The sequence below is a fragment of the Eleutherodactylus coqui genome, chromosome 1 (genome assembly GCF_035609145.1).
Source record: "Eleutherodactylus coqui strain aEleCoq1 chromosome 1, aEleCoq1.hap1, whole genome shotgun sequence".
NCBI lineage: Eukaryota > Metazoa > Chordata > Amphibia > Anura > Eleutherodactylidae > Eleutherodactylus > Eleutherodactylus coqui.
In genome coordinates, this window is record NC_089837.1 from 471,072,921 (window position 1) to 471,090,866 (window position 17,946).

Consider the following 17,946-nt stretch of genomic DNA (forward strand, 5'->3'; position numbering starts at 1 on the left):
TGCTAACAGCAGCCTGCACACAGGTAGATGTGGCCCTAAGAAGGACCGTTGGGGTTGTTGAAGCCTACACTCACTACTAACACTCTCCCTACAGCAGCTCCGGCACCAGCAGCACTGTCCCTCAGCTAACTCACAAGGCATCTGAGGCGAGCCGCGGGAGGGGCCGATTTTTGGTGAGTTGTTATACCACGGTTGTTATTTTGTTATCCTCTTTGATATATCTCACTCCTGATATATATATAGTTTTTTCTTGCTCTCAGAAAGTTTTTTTTAAAAGCAGAGATCGTCACGAACAGGATTTGAACCTGTGCAGGGAAACCCCATTGGATTTCGAGTCCAACGCCTTAACCACTCGGCCATCGTGACTGTTACATGAGGGTATGTCTAGGATTTGAACCTGGGACCTCTCATACCCAAAGCAAAAATTATACCACTATTCTGAAGCCTGTTTTTCTAGTTAGGTTTTTTTCTTCAGCATCTTTCACAGATCACCTAAGTCTATACACGAAAGACCCGTTTACATGCTAAGATTATCGCTTAAACAGCCGCAAGATGGAACTTATTGCCGCCATTTTTGAATAAAATTACACCCACAGATAATGGATTTGCATTTCCTCCACAAGTTCTTTGCTCAGCTGGGCGTGTGTTTATGTGATGCTTATCTGGGCCACAGGATTTCATTGTCTCCTCCCTGCAGATTACATAATGAGTAAACAGTGTACTCATTATGTATGCAAGGAAAACAAAACCCATCATGCAGCAGCTCAAAAGCCCCTCAAAAATCCATTCAAACATTCATTTTGGGCTCTGTTGTGCATAGAAACATAATATAAGGGTCACAATGGGTATCTTTCTGAACATAGGACAAACGGGTATCCATTTTGGGCTGTAAATTCTCATTTTCATGTGTACTATAGAAAAAATATGTCTTTAAAATGACATATTTGCAAAAATAATTTTTTTTTTCTCCTCTAGATTTCATTAATTCCTGGAAGAAAAAAAACGTGAGGTCAAAATACTCCTGACCCCCTCAGTGAATACATTAAGGGGTATAGTTTTTAAAATGGGGTCATTTGTGGGGGTAGCTATCATTCTGACACCTTGCGTTGATTTGATCGCTCCTGCAGTATGATGCAATACTACAGTATTACATTATACCACCATCTGACAGGCAATCTGCAACGACAGCCCTGTATGTCATGGAACGTTAAAAAGGTATTCCCAAAATATCGATGGGATAGGTGATAAGTGTTTGATCAGTGGAAATCCAACCTCTTGGACCTCCACCCTTAAGGAAAATGAGGGTCCCATGTTTGAATAGAATGGCAGCTCAACCTATGCGTTGCTACTTCATTCAGACTCTATGGGACTGCCGGGGATACCCAAGCTTTGTACTTGGCTATGTTTAGTAGTAGGCCATATTTATTGGTCCAATAGAGTTTCAATGGAGCAACAGGACATATTTTTAGCTGCTTCATTCATATGAGGGACATGGGAAATCTGTTCTCATAATCAATGGTGGTCCGAGCGGTCAGACCCCCCCATAGATCAGACAGTTATCACCTGGATAGGTGATGTGTTGTAATTCTGCAAATACCTCTTTAAAGGGAACCTGTCATCAACTGTAAGGACACTCTCACACATGCGCTTTTAATTGCGATTACCGCTGCGTGTTGAACTCCACGTTAATCGCGGTATAACGCTCCCATTGATTTCAATGCAGCCTCGCAGACATGCCCTTAAACGTGGTGTTATCTAATGCTACAATCTTCGGATGCTGCCTGCTCTATTTTGCTGGAGTGCATTAAAAACCGCTGTCAGATGCAGTAACCCAAGTCCAAAAACAGCGGTCAAAATGTTGTGTTGTTTTGCCAATGCTATGTGTGAGAGTGGCCTAAGCACCATGGTGCCTATAGTTTAGGTGATGTAGAGTTCGGGGAGCCTCTTTTTATACTCACCCACACAGCTAGCTTGACTGTGTCCAGAGGGGCTTCCCTAAAGGGGAGTAGGCACTCATCGATTGGCTGAGGCTGCGATATAAAAGGATAATTTCTGCTGCAAGACAGGAAGCACACAAGATGTTATCTGCTGAGCTGGAGGTGATGCAAGAGAGCTACTGGAGATTGCAGAGAGCAGCTGTGGAGAGCTGCTGGCATAGAGCGAGCACAAAGAAAGCAAAGGCGAGCCGAGTCCCGGGCTCTAAGGAGGGCTTGGAGAACAGAGCTGTCAGAGGAGGATTCCGCAGCTCTGAAAGAGAGAGAGACGACCAACATGGTCACGGAGAGAGGAGATTGGAGAGTTTTTCAGCAACGACTTGTGAGGCACTTCAAGGAGTGGAGAAGCAAACAAAATATTGTTAATTTCTTTTTTTTCCTTTGTTTTTAATAAATATTGTATATTTTGGTGACTCCTTCTGCTGCATCGTACCCTGAATCCTGCGCTGCAACAGCTCACCCGTGACATGCACACACTCCCATTCATCTCATGATCAGCCAATGTACACTCATTGTCAAAAAAATCCAGCACTTACAAGGAGTTGTCAGAATAGAATGAAACTTTATTTGTGTGATTGTAATGTTGATATAAGGGCTTCTTCACACAACCGCGTTTGCATAGGTATTTGCGCGTGAAAAATCTGCAAGCACAAAGCAGAGACAATACAACCCACTGATTTCAATATGTTCGCTCTCACGAGTGTGTTTTGTGTGCGTGCAAAAAAGTAGGACTTGCTCTATTTACCTGCGTTTTGTGCAGCAAAGGCCCCCATAGAAGTCTATGGGAAGTGCGCAAATATGCAAGGAGAAGCGTGAAACACTGCGCAAAATGCAGGCAAAAGAACACATCTCGACCTCATTAGGCTAAATAGCCTTTTATTCCATGGAAAGGGTGTTTCGCGTGCCTGTGAACTGGCCCTACATGCACAAAACGTACAGTACTATGCGCAGACATGCACGCTAATGTATCTATAAGTAGAAGAAGGAGATTAGCGCTCCAATGTGAGGTGGAGAAAATGGCAGGGTAAAGAAAAATAAACGGAAATCCAATTGGACTCACCCCAGACGTACCGGACCCTGTGTAAGGTCACGGTGCGTCTAATGATCCTGGCAGGCAGTAATATCCACGGTCAGGTTCTTTATTCAGCCGAAACGCGTTGCACCCTGTGAATAAAGAACCTTTATAAACGTCATAACCTGGACAAGCCTTATTTCTACGAGCTGACCTGGATTTTCAGGGGTGTCATTTGCACTGACACCCCTGCTAAGTAAGTTCCTTCTGCCTTCTCATTTCGCCTATCCGATCACTGGAGCACGGGGGTTTTTTCTAAATTGTTGTCTATTGCTAATGTATCTATCCAACTTTGTTCATGCGCAAATACAGTGCACTGCAGCGAGCATATTTGCGCATACGGTCGTCTGAATAAGTGAGTACAATACTGGCGCAAAAGCATAATTTATTGTGGAGAACTGAACACTTGAAAGGAGCCTTTAGGACCCTGTTGTACCGCCTCTAGCTTGGATGCAAGATGTGACAAAGGCGGGCATGGAGGCTCTAGTACCCTGTTGTACCACCTCTAGCTTGGATTCAAGATGTGATATAGGCGGGCATGGAGGCTCTAGTACCCTGTTGTACTGCCTCTAGCTTGGATGCAAGATGTGATATAGGCGGGCATGGAGGCTCTAGTACCCTGTTGTACCGCCTCTAGCTTGGATGCAAGTTTTGATATAGGCGGGCATGGAGGCTCTAGTACCCTGTTGTACCGCCTCTAGCTTAGATGCAAGATGTGATATGGGCGGTATGGAGAGTCTAGTACCCTGTTGGGCCACCTCTAGCTTGGATGCAAGATGTGATATGCGTGGACATGGAGGCTCTAGTACCCTGTTCTACTGCCTCTAGCCTGGATACAAGATGTGATATAGGCGGGCATGGAGGCTCTAGTACCCTGTTGTACCGCCTCTAGCCTGGATACAAGATGTGATATGCGCGGGCATGGAGGCTCTAGTACCCTGTTGTACTGCCTCTAGCTTGGATACAAGATGTTATACGGCGGGCATGGAGGCTCTAGTACTCTGTTGTACTGCCTTTAGCTTGGATACAAGATGTGATACAGGTGGTATGGAGATTCTAGTACCCTGTTGGGCCACCTCTAGCTTGGATGCAAGATGTGATGTGGGCATGGATGTATACAGTTTCTGAATGGTCCACATTTGCTGTATCTGAGCCTCTAGATGGTGCAAGCTTATAAGCTGTCGAAGTTGGCATTGCAGATGGTGCAATACATGTTCTATTGGCAATAAATTAGGCGACCGGGCAGTTCACAGAAGTGTTACAATGTTGTGGGGACATTCCTGTGACCCCCTTGTGTGTGCGGCCAAGCATTATCCAGTCCTATCATTAGAGGAAACACGCGTGGCTGCAGGATTTGAGCTGAGCTCTCACTGTCCCTCATACCAGTACTAGGAGTGACCAACTGTTGTATGCGATGACCCCTTAGACCACCACACCAACAGTGGGGGCAGTGTGCCGCTCCACAGCCAAGGCAGGATTGAGGCGCTCACACCTAAGTCTCCAGACACGAACATGGCCATCAAAAACTGAATTAAACCTGGATTCTTTGCTGAAGACAACCCGGTTCCACTCCGTAGCAGTCCAGTTTCATAATTCATGTCACCACTGCAAATGGTGGGTGTCAAAGTTAGTACACATAATAGGCACCGTGAAACCAAATGTCCTTCAGTCACGTGCCTGGTAATAGTTCCAACAGACACAGGGGTCAGTAACGATGATGCCACCTATCTCTGGATGGTGGACAATGAAACATTTGGATGCGTATGTTTTTATCGGACGATCAGACAATACTCTCTACTGGTGGTCAGTCGAGAATGTCCTGCGCCCAGCTGCGTTGTGTGCCCTCACACATCCACTGGTCCCAACACCTCCTAACAGTCGGGTAAAAAGGGCCCAGGTGGGGGACAATTCGTCAACCTGACCATTCAGCTTTGAGCATTCTAAAAATGCGCCCCTCTCAAACTCTGTTAACTGGACGAAATCCGTGCGTGAAAAAATCTGCACCCCATCGGAAAGCATTGACCATCCTCAGTTAATTAAATAGCCGTGGATAGTATCTTAAGTGAATTGTGGATTTCACGCGCATGAAAAAAAATGCGGCATCCGGCACAGAAATGTCAGTGGTGACGGGCCGGCTCCTCTCTGCGCATGCGCCGACAGCCAGCGCATAACAGAGAGTGAAGACGCCGGGAGCAGGTAAGCCACAGGACTCTGCAGGGGCACGGGTCTGCATTCCACTGCGAGAATTCTCGCAGCGGGATCTGACCCGGCTGTCTGCAGGCGGTCTTAGTGCGGATTACACGTGCGGGAGCTCATACAGCTCATATCTTAATTGATCTCCCGCATGAAAAAAAGACAATTATACTGCATCCGCAGCAGAAATCCGCGCTAGCCTGATTTTCCCCATGGACATGAGCCTTTAGGGACTTAGGTGACAAGACAGTTCATCGAATCACATCACAACTCCAATCATTGGCATATGCGCCTGAGATGCTGAGTTTTGCAACAAAAAAACAACTCAAATGCACTGCACATGTGTTATATGTATGAAGCTTGCATATATCTTAGCTTGGGTGGGTGCTCTATGGCAACTGATGATTACATGCAAACCAGAGGTGTAATTTGAAGCTCCCGGGCCCCGATGCAAAACCTGTAACAGGGTCCCCAACTATAATGCTTTACCTTTAGTACTGGGTTCCCTATATGGAGAAGAGAGGCCTTATGGGCCTCTTAAGGCTCCTGGGCCCAGGTGCAGCCGCATCCCCCGCATCCTCTATAGTTACACCCCTGATGCAAACTACATGGGAAAAAGAACCAATGAATGTTGTGGGAGTAGTGTGTGTCGTGTAGATAGATGAGAGATAGATAGATAGATAGATAGATAGATAGATAGATAGATAGATAGATAGATAGATAGATAGATAGATAGATAGATAGATATGAGATAGATAGATAGATAGATAGATAGATAGATAGATATGAGATAGATAGATAGATAGATAGATATGAGATAGATAGTGTCGCGGCAAAAATATATGGCCGTCTAGGGAAAGCGGAGTGTACCTCGTGAATGACGTCATATGACCCATGCTACGGCGATAGCCTGATGAGGGACAGCAGAGTGTACCCTGTGACTGAAGTCTAGGTGGCCCGTGCAGTAGGGCTGCTCACACCTAGAGTTCAGTACGTCATATGACGGAGGAATTAAATGACAGAGCCCACACAGTTATGGATTCATCAAGGAATTCCCAACAAATCGATGTCGGGCATCTTTATTTATAGTCCCCTTACAATGGGGTGTCGCAACATCATTGGACAATTAACTATGCAGTTTATTGGTTAGTTTCCAATCCAACATTTGTCATAGGTCAACTTAACCCTTCATTTGCATACCTTCCAGAATCTTCCAAGTCAGCAGTGAATAACCTCTTGATGGAGTGCTGAGGGGCCCAAGTAGCTCGAAGTCCTTATCTTATCTCACCATATGTGTTCCTTGTACTTTAGCTAAGCATGTGGTCGGCCATTTTGTGTAGTCCTTTTCATCTGACTGTGGCGTAATATTAAATATTACTTATATACCCACATTTACATACATATAGGCACACATACATACATGTGCACCTTCATATATACATACACATACATATGCACATATATATATATATACATATACATACATGTATATCCATATATATACACATCCACATATTTCTAGTTTATGAACATTATTCTCTAGTCTTAGTGTGAGGCGTCAACCCCTCCCTTAGTATCTTGTTATTCCTAGGGCCCCTTCAGCTAACATGTGGAAGCTTCTTGATATTCTTATCTCATCCAGACATATGTCCCTAGTTTATGAAGTAACTTCTCCTGGTATATTTCAATGGTGTCTCTCATTGCGCATTTTAAATTCATATAATTATTATAATACCTTACAATCAAATAATTTCCATTACAGATAGATACATAGATATGAGATAGATAGATAGATATGAGATAGATAGATAGATAGATAGATAGATAGATGGATATGAGATAGATATGAGATAGATAGATAGATAGATAGATAGATAGATAGATAGATAGATATGAGATAGATAGATAGATATGAGATAGATAGATAGATAGATAGATAGATATGAGATAGATAGATAGATAGATATGAGATAGATATGAGATAGATAGATAGATAGATAGATAGATAGATAGATAGATAGATAGATAGATATTAGATAGATAGATAGATAGATAGATATGAGATAGATAGATAAATAGATAGATAGATAGATAGATAGATAGATATGAGATAGATATGAGATAGATAGATAGATAGATAAATAGATAGATAGATAGGCACTTCTCTCCTTTGTGTTATGCTTGAAAAAGGCAACTTTGTCTTTACCTGTGAACAAAAACAGCAGAGTTGACATCATGATGTGGAACTGTGATGATTGCGGGTACAGAGTAAAAAATGCAACTGAACTGGAGGTGCTGCCCAAGACTCAGGGTACTCACTCAAATTCACAGTTCATGATACAGACTTTTGTCCAGGACTTGGGGTTCTGAGTTCCAACTGAGACAGGTCCAAGATCTGGACACAAACAAGGACAGCCCAGGTCAATGGATGTTCAGGAATGCCTAAATAATCTCTACATAAGAAGGCGGTCCCATCAGTGACTGACAGCTGTCTGTTATGGCTGTACATACAAGCTGTCAATCACTGGTAGGACCACCCATTGGACTGTTCAGCTCAGAATCTGCAGAGGTTTAAATGACTAACACAGAAGTTATACTGAATCTTTCCCCATAAACCTAGATAACAATCTGCTCCGCTCATCCTGCCGTTTGGACAACATGTTCCAGCTGACAGATTCTCTTTAAATAAAGTGACCAGATTTTCCCACGTTCAAAATGGGACAAAGGGGTGTGGCCAGAGGCGGAGCTTATCACGGCGTATGATTTTACGTCCGTCGTCATAAAAAGTACAGGGCCGGTTCAAAAAAGACAGGGAGCAAATTCCGCAGCATTTCTGCATTCAAAAAACAGTCAAAATCTGTACCATTGGTGTGGATTTTAATTGGAAATCAGGCGTGAATCCACAGCTGATTTCATAGTATGTGGCGCTCCCTCTCACCTCCTCTGTAGGATTCACGCTGTCAGTGTTTCCCGGCTTCTGGTTCTCAGCGGCCTGTAGTGGCATCACCTGACCAGCGGCGTTGCACCTGACCAGACTGCTGGGAAGCAGGAAACCTTTGGTATAGGGAAGGGGGAGCGCTGCATAGCATGAAATCAGCTGTGGGTACACGGCTGATTTCAAGTCAAAATCTGCCCCTACGCGACAGATTTTGACAGTTTTTTTAGATGCCTCAGTAGTATTAGCGCTCCCCTATACCAGCCGCAGCAAAATTTGTGACCCACACACTAGCCCAATAGTAATAGCACTCCCCTGTATCAGCTCCAGCAATAATAGTGACTCCCACAGTAGCCACAGTAGTAATAGCGCTCTCCTAGATTAGACCCAGCAATAATAATGACCCCCAAAGTAGCCCTAATAGTAACAGTGCTCCCCTATACCAGCCCCAGCAATAATAGTGCCCCCCACAGTGGTTCAATAGTAATAGTGCTCTCCTAGATCAGCCTCAGTAATAATAATGACCCCCACAGTAGCCCTAATAGTAATAGCGCTCCCCTATATGAGCCCCAGCAATAATAGTGAATCCCACAATAGCCCCAGTAGTAATAGCGCTCCCCTATACCAGCCCCAGCAATAATAGTGCCCCTCACAGTGGTTCAATAGTAATAGTGCTCTCCTAGATCAGCCCCAGCAATAATAATGACCCCACAGTAGCCCTAATAGTAATAGCGCTCCCCTATATGAGCCCCAGCAATAATAGTGAATCCCACAATAGCCCCAGTAGTAATAGCGCTCCCCTATACCAGCCCTAGCAATAATAGTGCCCCTCACAGTGGTTCAATAGTAATAGTGCTCTCCTAGATCAGCCCCAGCAATAATAATGACCCCCACAGTAGCCCCAATAGTAATAGCGCTCCCCTATATGAGCCCCAGCAATAATAGTGAATCCCACAGTAGCCCCAGTAGTAATAGCGCTCCCCTATACCAGCTCCAGCAATAATAGTGCCCCTCACAGTGGTTTAATAGTAATAGTGCTCTCCTAGATCATCCCCAGCAATAAAAATGCCCCCTACAGTAGCCCCAATAGTACTAGGGCTTCCCTATATCAGTCCCAGCAATAATAGTGACTCCCACAGTAGGCCCAGTTGTAATAGCGCTCCCCTATTCCAGCTCCAGCAATAATAGTGCCCCACAGTGGTCCAATAGTAACAGCGCTCTCTTAGATCAGCCCCAGCAATAATAATGACCACCACAGTGGCCTCAGTAGTATTAGCCCGTCCCTAAGACCCATATAATTACCCTCCTCTTGATTTTCACAGCGCCGATGCTCCTCTCAGCGCTTTTCCCAGCGGAAGTGTGTGCGCCTGCAGCACCGCCTCCTCTCTTCCAAAACCAAAGAGAAGAGGTAAGGGGAGGAAGATCCTGGATGCACAAACTGCTGTCAGCCACGGTGCTGCAGAGTGAATACCATCTGGGGAGCTGCAACACCCTGGCTGGTAATCACTTTAATGGTGACCAGACTTCCCAAAAAGCGAGACAGACGTCCTGAAAGCGGGATAAATCGCTGTCCCGCTGGGGTCACAGCAGAAAGCAGAACACATGGTCCCAATGCGGGACTGTCCCGCCTAAATCAGGAGTCTGGTCACCTTACTTCAATACATGACTAGAAACAGAGAAAACTTATCTGGATAAAACCAGAATAAGCAAAGCTCTAGCAGAATCGGAAAGGCTACAATGCACAACAGGAAAGTTCAGGGTTGACATATACAGTTTCTGATACCATACAGCGTGGCCTAGTGATGAACAGCTCACTGAAAAATGTGGGACCTAGGAATGTCTCAGCCTGCCCCTTGGAATGGTCTCATAATTATAATACATATTATATGTTACTGTGCATTTACAAGGAATGTGTAACACACTTGGTCACAAGCATCGTGCTTTTAAATATTGATGGCCTATCCTTAGGACAAGCCATCAATAGTAGATCAGCAGGGTCTACCGCCTGGCACCTGTGCCAATCAGCTGTTCACCAGGTCAATGCACTCATACACTCAGCTGATTTCTGCAGGATGCAGACATCTTCATTCTTACTACCGTAGTCAAGTTTGGTATTGCAAGTAAAGTTCCTATGCACTTTAATTGGGATTTGGCTTGCAATACCAAATCTGGCCACTGCAGTGAAAATGGAGCTGTCTGCTTCCTGCAGAAAACAGCTCAGTGCACTAACACACCGGCCCAATGAACAGTTAATTGGCAGTTGTCCCGGATGGAAAACCGCTGCTGCTTTATCTTTGATTGCCTTTCCTTATCCTACGGATAAGGCCATGACTAGTTTACAACTAGGCAAAGTCTTTAAATGGTCAAAGAACACTGTGCCATAAAGGAACTAATTTCCCAATACCTCAGTTCCAATGAGCGTTATATCTGCTTGTGAACTTGCACTGATCTAGCTGCGTGGAATATTTTCCTTTGTAACCCGTAAGACCATTTGAGATGGTTTATAGCACTAATATCCTAAATGTGATGTTCCTTCACTGTTCATACCTCTCTTATTCATTTTTCTATGGTGTTGCCAAAAGACTGTTTTAAGGAGGACCTTCTCTGACTCTGTCTTCTCTCCTTCACTGTGCCTGTCTCTGTTCTGTCTGTCTGCAATGTGTACTAAACAAAGGACTCCGGAAAAGTATATTTCATACATACAAAACAAATCCTGACCTCGCTAGGAAGCGGCACAGACTCCTCTAGACTGACTGCGAGTAGAAGCATTGATTATCTTTTCACAGACTTTAGAATGGGGTTCTGTGACTTAAAGGGCTCGTCTGGTTTAACCCCTTAGGCCTCATGTCCACTGGACAATTTGAATTAGCAAATCCGCATGGGTGTCCCGCACGCGTGATCAGCGCCCATAGGGATGCATTGGACACCTGCAGGTAAGTAAATACCTGCGAATGTCAATTTTCCCTGCCGCGCGGAGGAAAACACCCGCAGCATGTTCCATTTTAGTGCGGGTTTTCCCGCGGGGACGGCTCCCGCAGACTTCCATAGAAGTCCCCCCGAATCTTTTCACCCGAGTACGGAAGTACTCGAAAATCGCGGTGCTTGATCGAGTAATTACTCGAAACGAGTAGGTTCGCTCATCTCTAGTCATAACTTTTTTATTTTTCCATCGATGCAGACGTATAAGGGCTTGTTTTTTGCGTGGCGAACTGTAGTTTTTATCAGTGCCATTTTTTGGGTACATAGACTAAATTGTAAAACTGTTTTTTTTTTTTTTATGATCATAGGGAGAGAAATCGCATCAATTCTGCCATAGATTTAGAAAAATTTTTTAAAGCGTTAATTATGCAGCATAAATGACAATACATTTTTTTCTGCGGGCCGGTACTGTTACGATACCAAAATTCTTACTTTTTTTTAGGTTTTTCCACTTTTCTGTTATAAAAACCCTTTGTTTTGAAATCTTTTTTTTTTTTCTAAATCGCTGCATTCAAAGTCCTGTAACTTTTTTATTTTTCCATGGGCGGAGCTCTGTGGGGGCTTATTTTTTTAAAGACAAGCTGTTGTTTTTATTGGTATCATTTTGGGGTACATAAGTTTTTTTTAATCACTTTTAGGGCGCATTCAGACGATCGTAAATCGGCTGGGTTTTCACGCCCAGCCGATATACGGCGTCCCTCTCTGCAGAGGGAGGAAGCTGGAAGAGCCGGGAGTAGTGCACTGAGCTCCTGCCTCCTCTCCACCCCCTCTCCTACCCTCGCCACTATTTGCAATGGGAAGGGCATGGCAGGGGCAGAGCTACGCCCGGAAACGTAGCTCTGCCCCTGCTCCTGGCTCTTCCAGCTTCCTCCCCCTTGCAGAGAGGAACACCGTATATCGGCTGGGCGTGAAAACCTAGCCGATATACGATTGCCTGAATGCGCCCTTATTGCATTTTTTGGGAGGCAAAATGCTAAAAATTTGCATTTTGCCTCAGTTTTTTAGCGGTTTTTTTTTACCCTTTTTGCTATGCAGGATAAAAAGTATGTTCAATTTATTGTACGGGTCTTTACGGACATGACAATACCAAACATGCGTTTTATAGTTTATTTTTCAGTTTTTTTATGCCAATATGAGAAAAAACATAAAAAAGGGTGTTTTTTAACATTTTTTTTAACATTTTTAATTTTTGTACATTATTTTGATTTTTTTTTTTACACCATGTGTGTCCCTCTGAGGGACTTACACCACAGCACTGATGATCGCTACGATAAGGAATTCCACGACCTTCAATGCCTTATCACATAGAGTGATCACAGGATATGGCAATACAGGACTCTGGTATCTGGTGTCCTGTTGCCATAGCAACCAGCTGGGCTCTCTGCGATAGCATCGCGAGAGCGCTCTCTCTGTGAATCCTTGCCCTGCCGATCTACTTAGATAGCAGCAGGAAAGGGATTAACAGCAGGGGGGCGCATCTCCGATGCACCCCCGCTGTTGCAGCGGGAGGTCGGCTATCAGTGACAGCCGTCTCCCGCTGCCGGATAGCGCGAGATCTGTCATGATCTCGCACTATCCTTATGACATATGGGTACGTCATTTTGCGGGAAGTACCCCGCTCCGATGAAGTACCCTTACATCATGGGGAGGGATGGGGTTAAAGGGGTTTTCCAATTTATAATCAGTAGTAGCACACATACTCACCTCTTGCTGCTGCAATGCTCCCCCGTTTCCGGTGGCAGCTGTCATGTGAGTCGTTTACCCATGTGACCACTGCAGCCAATAGGAGGCCAGCAGGTACATCATCAGTGATGTCTCATAAACCTGCCTTGTGGCTTCTACATTAGAAGTCCACATGACAGGTTTACAGGATGTCACCTGGCCTTTTGGCTGGGTGACATCACAAGCCAGATGCCGGGCGGTAGACCACTGAAGAGGCGGTTCATCGCCTTAGTGAATATATTTCTTTTATAGTTTTGGGCATTTGCAAACAAAACTATTAAAAAAAATAAACTTCGAAAACCCCTTTAACTTTACTGGCACTATATGAGGTTATACTAGCAGTGGAAACACTGTAATGAATCTGTATGGCACTCAATGACACTATTTGGGGAGAGTATACACTATTTTACTGACAATGTATGCTAGAAATGTACTGGAAATGTATGCAGCTCCCTGTCCAGCGCTGGAGCCCCGGTGCCAGCTGCTTGGAACCAAGAAGAAACAGGCGGGCGGTCACGTGCCACTCAGTTTATCACAGTTTATTTATGTATCTGTTCACTTGGCTGTATTTTTCACAGGCGTGTATTAAAACGGCCGCATGCACTATTTTTGTCAGTTCTTGCTTTCATTGCTTTTATTTTCTATTGGGCAAATACAGATCTAAGTTTGGAATTACAGGTAAAGTTCCTATGCACTTCACTTGGGATTTGACCTGCAATACCAAATCTGGCCACTGCAGTGAGAACGGAGCTGTCTGTTTCCTGCAGAAAACAGCTCAGCGGCCTAACACACTAATTGGCAGGTGTCCCAGATGGCAAACCCTGCTGCTTTATCTTTGATGGCCTTTGCTTAGGCTATCACTATTTTACAACTAGGCAACTCCTTTAAATGGTCAAATGGTCAAAGAACACTTTTGTAACAGAATTATGTGCCATAAAGGAACTAATTTCCCAATACCTCAGTTCCAATGAGCGTTATATCTGCTTGTGAACTTGCACTGATCTAGCTGCGTGGAATACTTTCCTTTGTAACCCGTAAGACCATTTGAGATGGTTTATAGCACTAATATCCTAAATGTGATGTTCCTTCACTGTTCATACCTCTCTTATTCATTTTCCTATTGTGTTGCCAAGAGACTGTTTTAAGGAGGACCTTATCTGACTCTGTCTTCTCTCCTTAAAGGGCTCGTCTGGTTTAACCCCTTAGTGAAGAAGCCTGCTTGTGCTTTAATGAACAACTAATTTTTCAGGTTTTTTTTCATTGCCGCATTCCAGGAGCCATAACTTTTTAATTTTACACATAGCTATAGGAGCGCTTGTTTTTGCGGGACAAGATGTTTTTTCTAATGGCATCATTTTTGGGTACATATAATGTATTGTATAACCTTTATTTATTTTTTTAGGGGGATTGGGTGAAAAAAGAAATTCTGTCTGTTTTTTTGGATTTCGTTTTTACGGCGTTCAGTGTGCACAACAAATAAATTCCAGCGATACCAATTTCGTAAAGTTTTGGCCCCGGGGCCAGCTGCTTGGAAGAAGAAGCTAGCGGGTAGTCACGTGCCACTCAGTTTATCACAGTTTATTTATGTATCTGTTCACTTGGCTGTATCTTTCACAGACGTGTATTAAAAACGCCACATGCACTATTTTAATTGGTTCTTGCATTCATTGCTTTTATTTTCTATTGGGCAAACATGGAGGCAAATACTGATAACATACGGTTGCAATGTCATCTGGAATACGTCCATATTACGGATGTGAGAATATGCTCAGGTGGAAATGGCCTAAGGCCGGTTTCACAAGGCCGAGATTCTTGCGCGAGATTTGTGTGTTGCGAGATTCACAAATCTTGCACGCCATTCTTTTAATGGGGTCATACACATGAGCGATTTTTCCTGCACTACAATGCACTGCTGGATAAGAACAGCGGCATGCACTATCTTTGGGCGCCCCCTTGCATCGCCCATTGTTTTCAACGGGTCTGACGGCAGCTTCACCTGGGTCGCTAGGTGCACGAGGTGCAATGCGTGGTTATTCCATTGGAAACAATGGGAGATCGCTACTTCCCTGAAGCGATGCTAGGCGGCTTTGATACAAAAACGCCTCGCATCCGTGGGGGAATCTCATCTTGGCACGTGCGATATCGGGTTGAGTTTCAGGGCGAGATATCGCACTCGTCTGTGTGACATTAGCCAACATGAACGTCCTTTTATCACCTTATACAACCATTATAACTGGACAAACCGATCTTCTGATCTCTATGGGATTTCAGTGGTTCTGTTTTCACTATCTTTGTTCCCGACCGTGATTTGTACGGCTGGGAATAGATAGGACGTGCCCCATCCTCCCTGCACGTAGTGAACAACACATGTGGAACAGACCGGTCAGCCGCTAGCTTTCCACCTCATTTTACAAACTCCTATGCTCTGGCGCTGAATTTGAATTGCCGGCAAGAGAGAAGGGATTCCCCCCATTCAGGCGCAACTACTCTCCATGATGGCAAGCATAGTAGCGCCTTTGCCAGTGTAAATAAACCGTAAGGCTGGTGTCACACAGGCAGTTTTTTGAAGCATATTTTTAAGCAATGTGCCGTGATTAAACAAAGAAATCACACAGCTCAGTGCCCAATTTTGTGTGGACAGAGTGCACATTTGCGCACCCTCATAGTGTCCTATGGTGCCTTGGGTGCGCAAATGCGAAAATATAGTGCAAAAAAGCTGAATGTGAGGGAACCCTTTGAAATCAATGGGTTCTACTCTCTGCGGTTTGCGCAAGCGATTTTGCACATGCGAAAGCGCGCAAAATCGCCCGTCTACAGAAGCACTTAGTCCCCATAGTAACCTGCGTTACAAAACCATCACACATTAAAATAGCATGCAAATCGTACGGCACACGATCGCAGTGCATTTTTTAACGCTCCCATAGAAAATAATGGGAGATTCTTGAAGAAGAGCAGAACCTGCATCAGAAAACTGCCAATGTGAATACACCCTAGGGGCTTATTCAGACGACCGTATTTACACAGGCATGTCAGTGCATTAAAAAAGAAAAAAAAAACGCACATAAAACGCTACTATGCGAAACATTGGATTTCAATAGCTTCATTCAGACGAACAATTTTTTTCCGGACAGAACATTCGTGCGAGAAAACAAATAGGACCTACTCGACCTTGCTTTCAATGGCGTTCGCGGCAAAATCGCCGGCCCTATTGAAAGCAATGGGGGAAACTCTGCGATCCCCGAAGTGATGTGAGGCTGTTTTGCCATGAAAATGCCTTGCATCTTTGGGAAATCCCCATGGTGGGGAGCGCAAGTTAGCCTAAGGCCTCATGTCCACGGGGAAAATCAGGCCCGCTACGGATTCCTTATGGAGAATCTGCAGTGGGTCCCTCGTGCCCCGCGGACATGAGCACTGAAAATAGAATATACTCACCTGCAGCTGTCCGTGCGTGTCTTCCCTTCTTCCCGGCCGGATCTTCTTTCTTCGGCCCGGCGAATGTGCTCGGCACGCCGGCTGCGTGCCGCGCGCATGCGAAGGGCACATCCGCCAGGCCGAAGCAAGAAGATCCGGCCGGGAAGAAGGGAAAACACGCACGCCCCGCAGCAGGTGAGTATATTCTGATTTTAGGTCTCCCGCGGATCCGGATGGCTTCTATAGGCTTCAATAGAAGCCTGCGGGAGCCGTCCTGCGCGGGAAACCTGCACCAAATGGAGCATGGTCCAGATTTTTTCCTGCACGCGGATTTTAAATCCGCCTGCGGATTTTAAATTTTAATTTACAAGTGGACATGGGGCCTTAATGGACATGATAATCACGGCCGTATAACGGGGACAAAACGAAACCACTGATTTCAATGGATTTTAGTGGTTTTATTTTCACTATCGGGATTTCTCGTCCGCGAATACTACGGCCGAGAGTAGACAGGATCAGCTCTATGTTCCCCGCACGTAGTCTTCACGCGTTTATTTTCAAACTCCTGCGTTCTGGCATGTAGTTCGAATGGCCAGAAAAGGGTAAGAAATCTCCCTTGTTCAGGCACAGCTACTCTCCGTACTGCCAAGCGTAGTTGCGCCTACTCCAGTGTGAATCCGTCCTTAGCGCATAAAATATACGTCTGCAATATGCAGAGAATAGAATCCATTAATGTCTATGCGTTCTTTCACATCAACAATTTTTTAGCGCACATTTCAGTCAAGCACAAAAAAGTAGGACCTGCTCTATCTTTGTGCGCAAAGTCACCATAGCAGTCTGAGAGGTGCGCAAATGTGTGTGCAAATGAGCAGTACGCTGCGCAATTCCCTGACAGAGAATCTGGACTTCATTAAGCTAGATAACTTTTTAAATCAGCATATTTGCACATACGCTTGTCTGAAGAAGACACATGGCAGGGTTCAAACGGGGCGGAAATCCCGCGGGAATCTCGCAGAATGTCCGCAGCGGGACCGCACAAAAATTCCGTGAGATTTCCCCTGTGGTAAGGCAGCGGGTTTGAAGCAGCTTGTCCGCCTGTATTCCGTTATGGGAATCTCTCGCCTTAGAGAGGAGAGAGCCGGCAGCGGAAACAGCAATACAATGGACATGCTGCGGATTAGAATTCCGCATGGCATGTCAGTTTCTGCGTGGCTTGGCCACAGCGGACTATCCACACTATCCACTGCTTAGTCTCGGGTTCAAGATTGCAGGCGGAATTTATATGTGGAAAGTCCACACTGCAGCAATTCCGCCCCATGTGAACCCAGCCTTGGCCTCATGCCCATGGCTGTGACGGACTTCGCTAGTGGAATACTGCAACGGAGTCCGTCACGACGCCACCCCAAAGACCCCATACTCACCTTTCGGATCTGCAGTACAGGGCATGATGCGCCGGCAGTGTCATATGGCGCGGCCGGCAGGAAAGCGTATACAATGGAAGATGGCCGCGCGTATTCCCGCGACATTCTGAACATGCCGCAGTTTATTTCACGCTGCGGAATTCCGTAGGGTGAGCATTGAGCTATTAGGTTCAATAGAATCTAATAGCTGCGGGGCAATGCCGCGGATTTCCGCCACGT

At 45.1% G+C, this 17,946-nt stretch overlaps 1 non-coding gene across 1 annotated transcript; it reads right to left on the reverse strand.

The window, feature by feature from the left end:
- Nucleotides 1–284: 284 nt before the first annotated feature.
- Nucleotides 285–366, reverse strand: TRNAS-CGA (transfer RNA serine (anticodon CGA)). The gene has a single exon. It is a non-coding gene; the product is annotated as a tRNA-Ser (tRNA).
- Between the last annotated feature and the right edge of the window lie 17,580 nt (nt 367–17,946).